The sequence below is a fragment of the Sipha flava genome, unplaced genomic scaffold (assembly GCF_003268045.1).
Source record: "Sipha flava isolate LNK unplaced genomic scaffold, YSA_version1 235_pilon_pilon, whole genome shotgun sequence".
NCBI classification, from domain to species: domain Eukaryota; kingdom Metazoa; phylum Arthropoda; class Insecta; order Hemiptera; family Aphididae; genus Sipha; species Sipha flava.
The window spans coordinates 21457-32244 of NW_020272876.1; the positions used below are offsets into that span (position 1 = coordinate 21457).

Here is a 10788-nt window from a genome sequence, read left to right on the forward strand (position 1 = left end):
CCCGACATTTTTGCTTTTAAACTTTCCGAGATACAAAGGTTTTTCTTAGGGGGTGCTGGGGAAATGGTTGCACCCCTACTTTTGAATTTTGAAACGAAACCAAGAGCCTTTTTTGTACATTATCTCTGCTCCTTTGTGCTGAAAGTCTCGACATTTGTCCTTTTAAACTTTTCGAGATACAAAGGATTTTCATAGGGGGTGACGGGGAAACGGTTGCCGCCCACGTTCGTATTTAATAATTGTAATGATGTCAATGATTTATGACTCGGTTGTGCTTCTTTGTGATGAAAGTCCCGACATTTGTGGTTTTTAATTTTTCGGGATATAGCATTTTTTCTTAGAGGGTGCTGGGGAAATGGTTATATGAACTTTCGAAATTTATCATCAACAAGACGTATTTTCATATTAAATAACTCAGGTTAACCTATTTTGATAACTCGCTTTATTCGTATGAATTTTCGTAAGATTGTAAGATGTTTGTATTACTGGTTCGTTACTTGTATTGATTTCAGCACTTAAATTTGAAATTGCATTTATGATATTTTTTAATATAGGTACTTTTTTTTATAACATTTTCCCATATGTTTGACATTTTTACATAATAGTTTATATAAGTATACAATAGATCAATTACATTATTACATTATTTACATTTTTAATTATTTTTTATTTTTATGTGAATTAGTGATTAACAAATTATAGTAGACATGTTTAAACTAGTAAAAGTAAGTTTGTTATTATGAAATAATAACTATATGTTTAACATTGACTATAATATATATAAACAAAATATAACGTAGTATAATTGATTGCACGATTCTAGTACAATATATTCATAAACCATAATAATTTATTTAAAAAACCTACAGACAATTGGGGTACACATTTTATTTTATTAGAACATCAAAACAAATAAATTAGTACAATATTGGTGTATACTTTATACTATAAAATCTATATCATTGTTAAAAGGATCTCCCCCTTACAATAATATTATTATAGAAATCGGATATGCCAAGTTTTTTATGCATTATTGGACATCGACAAAAATAAATAATTACTGAACTTATTTGAAAACGTCTATTACTTCAACAATTTCAATTAATGCAACGTGATCTATTATAAAAAAATTCAATCTTTTTCAGGGCGACAAAATCATAATATTTTTTTATACCAAATAGCTCTATACAACCAAAAAAACGAAAATCAATTTGCAGTAGGACACATGTTATCGGAGAAGCATGACAATAACTGCTTTAGTTATTGGTTAATGGCTTCGTACTGTTAAGACTCCACCGAAATTGATAATTACAGACCAATCATTAGCTTTAAAGCATGCTGTTAGTAAATCGTTCACACAATTTTCGGATCTAAATTTTTACCTTTCAAGCTGTTCAAAGCTTATTATGAAGGAACCCGGCGCAGATATTCCAAAATCCATGATAAGGAACGATTTTAATCATATAATCTAAGTTCTTTTATTATATCATTATTATATAATTTTATTATATCATTTAGTAAGTTCTTGGTCAGAACTAAAAAATTGTAATTATAGGATAAAAAATATTTTTATGAGAAGTATTGGTTTGCTTGTGATAAGTACTTCATTTGAAAATATAAAACATATTTTCAAATTCATTTGTACAGTCTCTCTGAATGAAACTGATGGACTAAATATTAATCAAGTACCAACTGAATGTGAAAATGCTAAAAATTACCTCAAACGAAAAATAGCAACTCATAATATAGAGATTGAAGAAGTGGATGAACGTGACACGGATGTTTTAATATATGATCTAGAGAATGAAAATGATGAAATTAATGCTATATTAGTTTTTGATGAAATAAAACAAATATATTTATATTGTGTAGAATCGAGTAAGGTATATGTCAACACTACAGGCGACCATGACAATAGGCAATATTCACCAAAATTAGCGAAAAAACTTATTGAGTTCAGTAAATTAATTCCATGCTGGTCAACAGTCATTGTGCCCATTTTTGGTTATGATTAGGGTTCGGATTTGAAGGCAATATAATCAATAAAAAAAAGCATTTAAAATGTAAAAAAAGGCAAAAAAGGCATTTAATTTATATAAAAAGTTAATTCATAAATATACTACAAAATAAAATAGTGAACATTTTTTAAATACTTTCAAATGCACACATTTTGAGAAAAATACAAATTAAAAATGAGCATGAATACTAAACTACATTAAGTTTATGCTATTTTGTATAAATAGATTAGGTACCTTTTTCTTTGACCAGGTTTGTTCTAAGAATTAGTTAAAAACAATTTTAAATATTAACATACTTGAGCTATACCAGTTAATTTATTGCAAAATAAACTAGTTAGTATTAAAAAAAAAATTGACAACCATGTATTTTGATAAGCTATTGATAAGGCGTATTTCATACTTAAATAATTATCTAAATTAAGATTGCTACTTGATAGATCGTCATCGCTTGTGGTTTCTCCAATCAATACTTGGTTGATCTTTTTAATATTTTCTCATCCTTTGTTTTTCGATATAACTGTGTTGAATTTATCCAAAATCAATTTAGCTATTTCGCCATTGCATTCTTCGAGTTTAATCTGTATATTATTTACAACATCTACACTTTTCGATAGTAATACACCTAAAACATACACAGTATATTTTAATATTTAAAACATGAAAAAACACATAAAAATAATATTTGTTACCTCTTGTTTCTAGTTTTGTAATTGTGTCAGGCAAAAATCCATAATTAGATACAATATACACCAGATTTCTTTGTATCGATGGCATTTAAAAAGTCTTTTAGCTGCTCTCACACATTCAGATTCTTCTTCGAATTCTTCAATTATAGATTTCAGTTCATTGAAATTTGTACAATAGTATTTTACTGCATTAATCCATGTACCCCAACGTGTAATTATCGGTATAGGTGGATTTGGCAATTCTGAACATTTTTCTTTCAGAACTGCGATTTTCTTAAGACATTTTAAAAATGTCTTTTTCATTTCAGAAATTAACTGGTCTACATTTTTATAATATGCTCGTACTTCTTCACAGACGTTATGACATGCATGAGCCAAACAAGTTAAATGAATAATATTCGGGTATAAAGTTTGAATCGTACTACCCGCTTTCTTCATATACGGAACCGCGTCAGATATAAAAAGCAAAATACTGTCGTATTTTACATTAGTTGACCACAATATATGCATTGCTTTGTCAAATAGCTGGGTAATTGTACTACTATTTACCTTATCTAAATAGTCTGTGTGAAGAATATACAAATTTCCAAGACTTTCTGGTTGTAGAATTCCAACTATTATGTTAGCCACGTTTCGGCATTCTGAATCTGTGGTTTCGTCAATACACACCCATATTTTATGTTCACCTACAGCTTCAAGAATTTTCAACAAAACCTCTTCATAACATTTATCAAAGTATTCTTTTCGTAATGTCGATTCGCATGGAATATTTTTATTGAAATATTTTGATAAAAAAGATCTAAAAACGTCATTATTCAATTTATTCATAGGGATATTTACCGCAACCAACGCGTTACACAAATCGTAATTGAAATCTGACTTAAAGGTATTTTTATTAATGAAAGGCTGAATTTTTATACTATTTTCAATTTTTGCAATCGCATTTTTGTGTTTATTTCTTCCGATATGTTGCTGAATATGGAATTTTTTCTCACTTGACACTTGACGTCACAAATTTTACAATATAAAATTAATCCATCGATTGAAAAAATATTTTCGCCAAATTCTGAAACATACTCTTTCAACTTGGAATTGTGATTTTGTTTAACTTTTGGCATAATTTAAAAAACAGAATAAAATAAACGCGTGGAAAAATTATTGAACGACAATTATTGCGATCGACAAATAAGGGCGGACTGACGAACAATCTTGAATCTACGTATTACCAACATATCTTAATCTTTAAATAGGTGTACGGGTAATTTTATGTCCATATCAAATACTCGATAAGATGATATTGAAAAATATTGCAAATAATAAAACCCATTTGTAGCGATAATACGCAAGCTGTGTATAAAATTTTAAAATCAACTGAAAAATTAAACACAAAATAGGCATTTATAAGTAAAAAGGCAAAAAAAAAAAGATCCATCCTTTAAGAAATTAAATGAAACACATTTTTGTATAAAAATTATTTTTCTATTATGATTAATAAAAGAAAGGCATTTGCCTTCAAATCCGAACCCTAGTTATGATGATATAACTAAATCAAGTGCTACATCGGAAAGCCTGTTTGAAGATTTAAAGTCGGTAATTTTTAAGCATAAAACTCTTCCTTTACGTTTAGACGATTTTTTTTATTACCCGTGTAAATTCCATAATTGGACTTATGAATTTGATAGCACCAACTAATCTTACATTTTTAAATCAAAAAACAGAAAAAAAATAGAAGAATCTGGATCAAAAATAATTTCTGTTAACAATCTAGATGATCAAAATGAAGAAATAATTGAAAATTGGAAAGGTTTAGGTGAATCAAAAAAATGTAAAAAAAAATCAACATATGTGGATAAAGATCCAATGATACAATATTACAATGAAAATAGTAGGACAAAGAGTTCAGTAATAGGAATATTAAAGAATGGATGTATTGCTGAATTAAAAACTATTTATCTTGATAATGTAAATATATCAGTTGTAAACACATGCGCTTTTGATTCATTTGCTCAAATATGGTTTTGTGCATACGTAGACAGCCCCTTCTATGCAGAGTTTGTAGGAAAAAATTCAAAAAATATATTTATGGCATTCGTATCTAATGCTGTGTCTGATGGTGTTAACGCAGAAACTTATAAAACATGAGCTGTGTTATTAAAGCAAATATTCAATGATAATTTATGTAAATCTCAATCAAATGGATCTCTTTATGTATTAAATAAAGCCTGTACTGGCCAATTCATAATAAAAAAAGTCTTTGAACATTTTCCTTCAATTATTTTAACATTCGTATGTCTTATTTGTTTAGATGGACGTTCAAGGGAAGATATAATTGTAATAGTTAATTTACCAACTGACAACTTAATATTTTTACAAAATGTAATGGAGAATTACGAATTTTTACCATCAAAATGTAAAAAATGTGAAATCAGCATGGTACAGAGTCTGGATTATAAAGAAATTTAATTGTTGAACCCATCACTAATCAGAGAAAATTAGAAAATCATCTAGACCTCAACATTAAATTACAGAATATACCCACCATTTTTAAGAAAAAAAAAAGAAATATATTACCTTAGAGATCTTATAAATTTTATTCCACACATTTCAAACAATATAAATGCAATTGGACATTTTATTGCATACTGTTATAGATAGGTAAATAATACTTGGGACAAATATGATGATTTTCAACAAAAAGTGAAAACAGACCAAATACTATTATAAAAAATTGTCAATTTTTAATATACACTAAATAAATAATAAAAAATATAAAAGTAATTTACGATTTCAATATCTATATGTAATGTTTTTAATTTTTTAGTATAAAAACGTTGTTCACATTTATATTATTATATTATTGTATTATATTTATTATGTTCATATATATTGTCAAAAGTTTGACCAATTATAATATGTTTAATATGTTTTGTTTTATCCATTATAATATATAAAAATTATGTTAATATATTTAATAGTTTTAAGTATTATGGTATATGTGCATCGACTTATAAAAAAAAAAAAGATATAATTTACATATATTTTATACTTTAACGTATACTCTAATATTGCACTAATTTGCTTTGATGTTCTAATAAAATAAAATGTTTACCTCAATTGTCTGTGGGTTTTTTACATAAATTATTATGGTTTATGAATACATTGTACTAGAATCGTACAATCAATTATACTATGTTATATTTTGTTTATATATATATTATAGTTAATATTAAACATATAATTATTATTTTATAACAACAAACTTACTTTTACCAATTTAAACATTGTTTCTAAATTCTAAAATGGGGGTGCTACCATTTCCCCAGCACCTCCTAAGAAAAACCTTTGTATCTCAAAAAGTTTAAAAGCACAAATTTCGGGACTTTCAGCACAAATAATGTAATACTATATCAGAAGAGGAAAGATTAATAATATTTAATAGATATTGGAAAGATTTTGATCATACTAGGAAACGAGACTACTTACTATGCTGTATGGAAAGGTATGATGCGAAGAGACAGTATGTTACTCATGTAAGTAAGCGTTTTAATATGTACAAATATTATTTTTCTTTTAATGACACTACCAAAGGTGTTTGCAGAAAGTTTTTATTAAATACATTGAATATAACTGAAAAGTTATTAAGATTTACTAGAGACAATAAAGTTGATTTATTTTTATCGAAGACTGATGACAGAGGTCAAAAATCAGCATATAACAAAACCTCTGAAGAAGTTATAAAAAGTGTTCATACATTTATAAATAAACTACCAGCTGTACCTTCCCACTATTGCAGGAGTTCCTCAACTCAAAAATACATTGGCAGTGAATTTCAGAGTTTGTCAAATGTTTATAGAATCTATGTTGAAGATTGTAAATTAAATAATAATATGACAACAGTTTCAAGTGCAGTATTTCAAAAAATATGGAGAGATAAATATAATACTGGTATACATATTCCTAAAAAAGACAAATGCACCCACTATGAAGCTTACAATAACAGAGAAAATTTAACCAAAGATGAAAATAGGACACAAGAAAATCATCTAAAAGAAAAGTAGTTTACCTATGATGTGTTCAAAAGTGATTAAGAAAGAAGTGGAAAAGATGGATTTCTATGTTGCAGCTTTGATCTCCAAAAAGTATTGAATACACCTGCTGGTAATAGTATGTTATTATATTACTCTAGGAAATTAGCTTACTATAATTTAAGTGTGTATGAAAGTAACTCAAAAGCAGGAATTTGTTATTTGTGGTCAGAGGTTGATGGTCTTAGGGGATCAAATGAAATAAGCAGTATTATATTTTCATATTTGAAATCTGTTGATGAGAGAAGTCCTATTATTCAGGACATAGTTATGTACTGTGATAGTTGTCCTAGGCAAAATAAAAACCATAAAATGATTTCAATGCTACATTATTTTCTTGTAAGATGTTCAAAAAATATCAAAACTATTACTATTAATTATTTACTTCCTGGTCATACCTATATGCCAGTAGACTCAATACATGCATGTATTGAGAAGAACATTAAAAAAAAAAAATTATATGGGCCCCTTCTGAGTGGGCAACAGTCATTAAAAACTCTAGAATAAATACTGGTCCCTATACAACAATTTTTTTTATTTTTTTAAATCTGTTTAAAATTTTTTTTTTAATTTGTCATGGTTATATTACTATTATATTTCTTGTTTTTAAATCAGCAAAAGAAAATGCTTGTAGTTTTTTATACTTTTACAGGATTATTTTGTATCAAGTATTTTAATAGTTATGATTTATTTCTTTTAATTTGTCATAATAATTTTATATTTCTTGTTTTTATATTATTATAATCAGGGCTAGGATTTGTATGCAACAGCATGTTTTTTTTGCGACTTCTGATTATTGATTTTGTCAGTAATGTCTATGAATCACCTCATGATGAGATACATGGTGGTATTTTTATTTTGCATGTTTTTGCATATTTTAGATAAAATGCATATTATTGCATATATTGAATAAAATAAATATTATTGCATATTTCGATTATAAGAATGCGAAAAATTGATATTTTTTAGCATATTTTGTAATTAATATTTCGTATTTAATTCTAGACCTGCTGATTAAAGTATAAAACTTGGTTCTTTTTGTCAAACATAAAATTTATTTTAAATTATTTTTTTTATTTTTTTTTCAATTACATTATAGTAAGTTACATTTTTAAAAATGTATACTTTGTTTTGTAATTGGTAAGTTAACCAATTATTTTCTTATATTTATAGTTAATGAATAAACGATATAACTTTTCAAGATAGGTATATGAATAAATTACATTTATAAATTTAATAAATAATTATGTTGTACGTAAATACATAGCGCTGTTCATTGACTACAAACTAAAAAATTGGTTTTTTTAGAGACTTAAAATACCAAAATTTTTTTAAGTAATTTGCCCTTCATTAGAACTAATATAACAACCCAAAAATATTAAAAAATAAAAATATAAAAAATCATGCATTGTAGGGTTAAGAAAAAAATCCAACTACTGATATATTTCAACAAACAAATATTTTTTTTTAACTATATTTTTGTGTTTATCTTATAAAAATCTAAATGCATATTTTTGCATATTTTGGTAAATGAAATGCATATTTTACAATTTTTTATTGCATACAAATCCTAGCCCTGATTATAATATTTTATAATTATTTTTAAAATTATTAACAATATTAATTGTTTTTTTATAATATTATTAATAAAAGAAATTAAAAATAATTTTGTTTTGATTACTTTCCAACCATTTTAAATAAATTAATATACAAATAATAATATTATTATATAATTATTGTTGACTATTATTGTTATAATAAAACATTGAATATTATAAGTTGTACAGAGGCTTTCAAAAAATTTGTAATGCTAAAAGGGCGTATACCATACGTGTACATTTTTAAAGTATGGGTGTTCGAATATATATGTTATAAAAGGGCGCATACCATGACTACTATCACTTTGAATGATAATAAATATAATTCACATATGTTTAAGCATTTGAATGATAATTGTCATCAAATTATCAAAACACTATTTTGTTCCTCCTAAACAATTTCAATTATGTATACGCCCTTTCAACAAAACACCATCGATATGTATCTAAAAAAATAAAAAAAAATAAGTAATACTAACCACTATTATAAAAAAAAAATTTAATTCAAGATATATGTAACACTAACCTATTTAAACTAACACTAAATTAATTAATCACATTTTATTGTAATATTTCCTATATGGAAATAATAATTATTAATGTAATATTTCCTATACGGAAGTAATAATTATATTGTAAACATTTAATCACATTTATATTATAAACATAATTAATCACATTATATTGTAACCATTATGTAATCAAAAAATATTTTATCACATAATTATTTATTATTTGTAATATTATTATATTGTAAATTTTTAAGTCCTTCATAAAATTACTGTACAATTGAAAATTTGTAATAATGTCATTCTATTAATACTGTAACTTATATTGATTGTAAATTGCTGTAATCATTGTAAAATTGTAAACTTGTAACTAATTGTAAAACTATAACTATAAGGAATTAATTTCTGTTTTTTAAACATAAATTAATTTTTTAGGTAGGGAAGTGTCGCGTCCTGCGTAGTCACACATGAACACTTACATAATAAGGGAGTTCCTGTGAACACTTCTATGGATGGTTACACATATTCTATTTACAATAACTTAGCTAATCAAAACTAAACATAATTATTTAGTTAATCAAAACCACAACCGTGGATAATTTAGATTATTAAATTAAAATAAGTAATAAGAGCGACAGTAACCACATCCTGGATCTGTGCGTCACTGAATATGGGCCGGTCGAGAGATAATTCACAAATACAGAATTCATAGGAAATTATCTTATTTTATTATCAGTTTTCATATACACACACACATTTGCATATATCAGATATAAAAGGGACCCGAAAACAAGGGCAAATCAGACGAGTTTTGGCTATGCTGCACTGAGCACCTTCATGTCAGTGTATGTCATGGTCCGGACTTAGAAATATTTCAAACTATTTTTATAAGTTACAATTGTTAGGACTTAGAATAATTTCTATAATCAAAATTATTTGGACTTAGAATATTTACAAAATTGTAGTTAGAATAATTTTATAAGTTTAATAAATTAAATTATTATAAAGAGTCTTAATTATTCTTCACTACACCTACATCCAAGCGTTGACTGAGACGTTAGCACTGAAATCACGGATCAAACGGTTGGCACTTAACACATAATTTTATTAGAAAATAATAATGTTTTTGGGTGTATTGTGTACGAACTACGAATAGCAAATGTCCAATTGATCATTAGCAGTGTTGTAAAGTATTTGAGTAAATATTTGAAAATTATTACAAATACTTCTAAAAAGTATTTGAGTAATATTCAAATACTTTTTTATAGATAGTATTTGGGTGTTATTTTAAATACTTTATTTTATAAATATTTGAGTAATTACTCAAATATTTTTTAAAAGAATTTTTTACAACACTGTACACAATACAATACACATGAATCAGAAAGACATTACACAAATACGAAACACAAATTACGATAGCTCATATTTTAAACTCATAATAAGTTGTTTGCTGTAGTGCTGTACGCCTGAATATGTATATTATTTTATTCAATATTATCACTTTAACAGTGATGCAAATTAAAATAGCAACCTATCATATGAAATCTAAATTCTACATAATTGAATATATTACATAATACAGGCCATGAAAGGGAATAATAATATTATTATTTTTTTAATGTAATGGAAATAGAATAATGTTTTTTTTTTTTGGTACTTTTAATAATCGTGACCAGTCAAAATATCTCTAGTCAAAAATATCTTCAGTAAAAAATATCTATGGTACAAAATTTCTCCGTTTAAAAATATCTAATAGAAATATTTCTCATAAAACATTAAATAATATTTAAAAATATGTTATTGTAATCATAATATGTTGTTATTATTGTACAAATACTTTATAAAAGTTGTTATTAGTATACAAGTACAGAATAAATTATTATCTCCAA

General features: G+C 25.7%; 1 pseudogene; it reads right to left on the bottom strand.

The window, feature by feature from the left end:
- Positions 1 to 2244: 2244 nt before the first annotated feature.
- On the bottom strand, positions 2245 to 2792 carry LOC112683764 (annotated as a pseudogene).
- Between the last annotated feature and the right edge of the window lie 7996 nt (positions 2793 to 10788).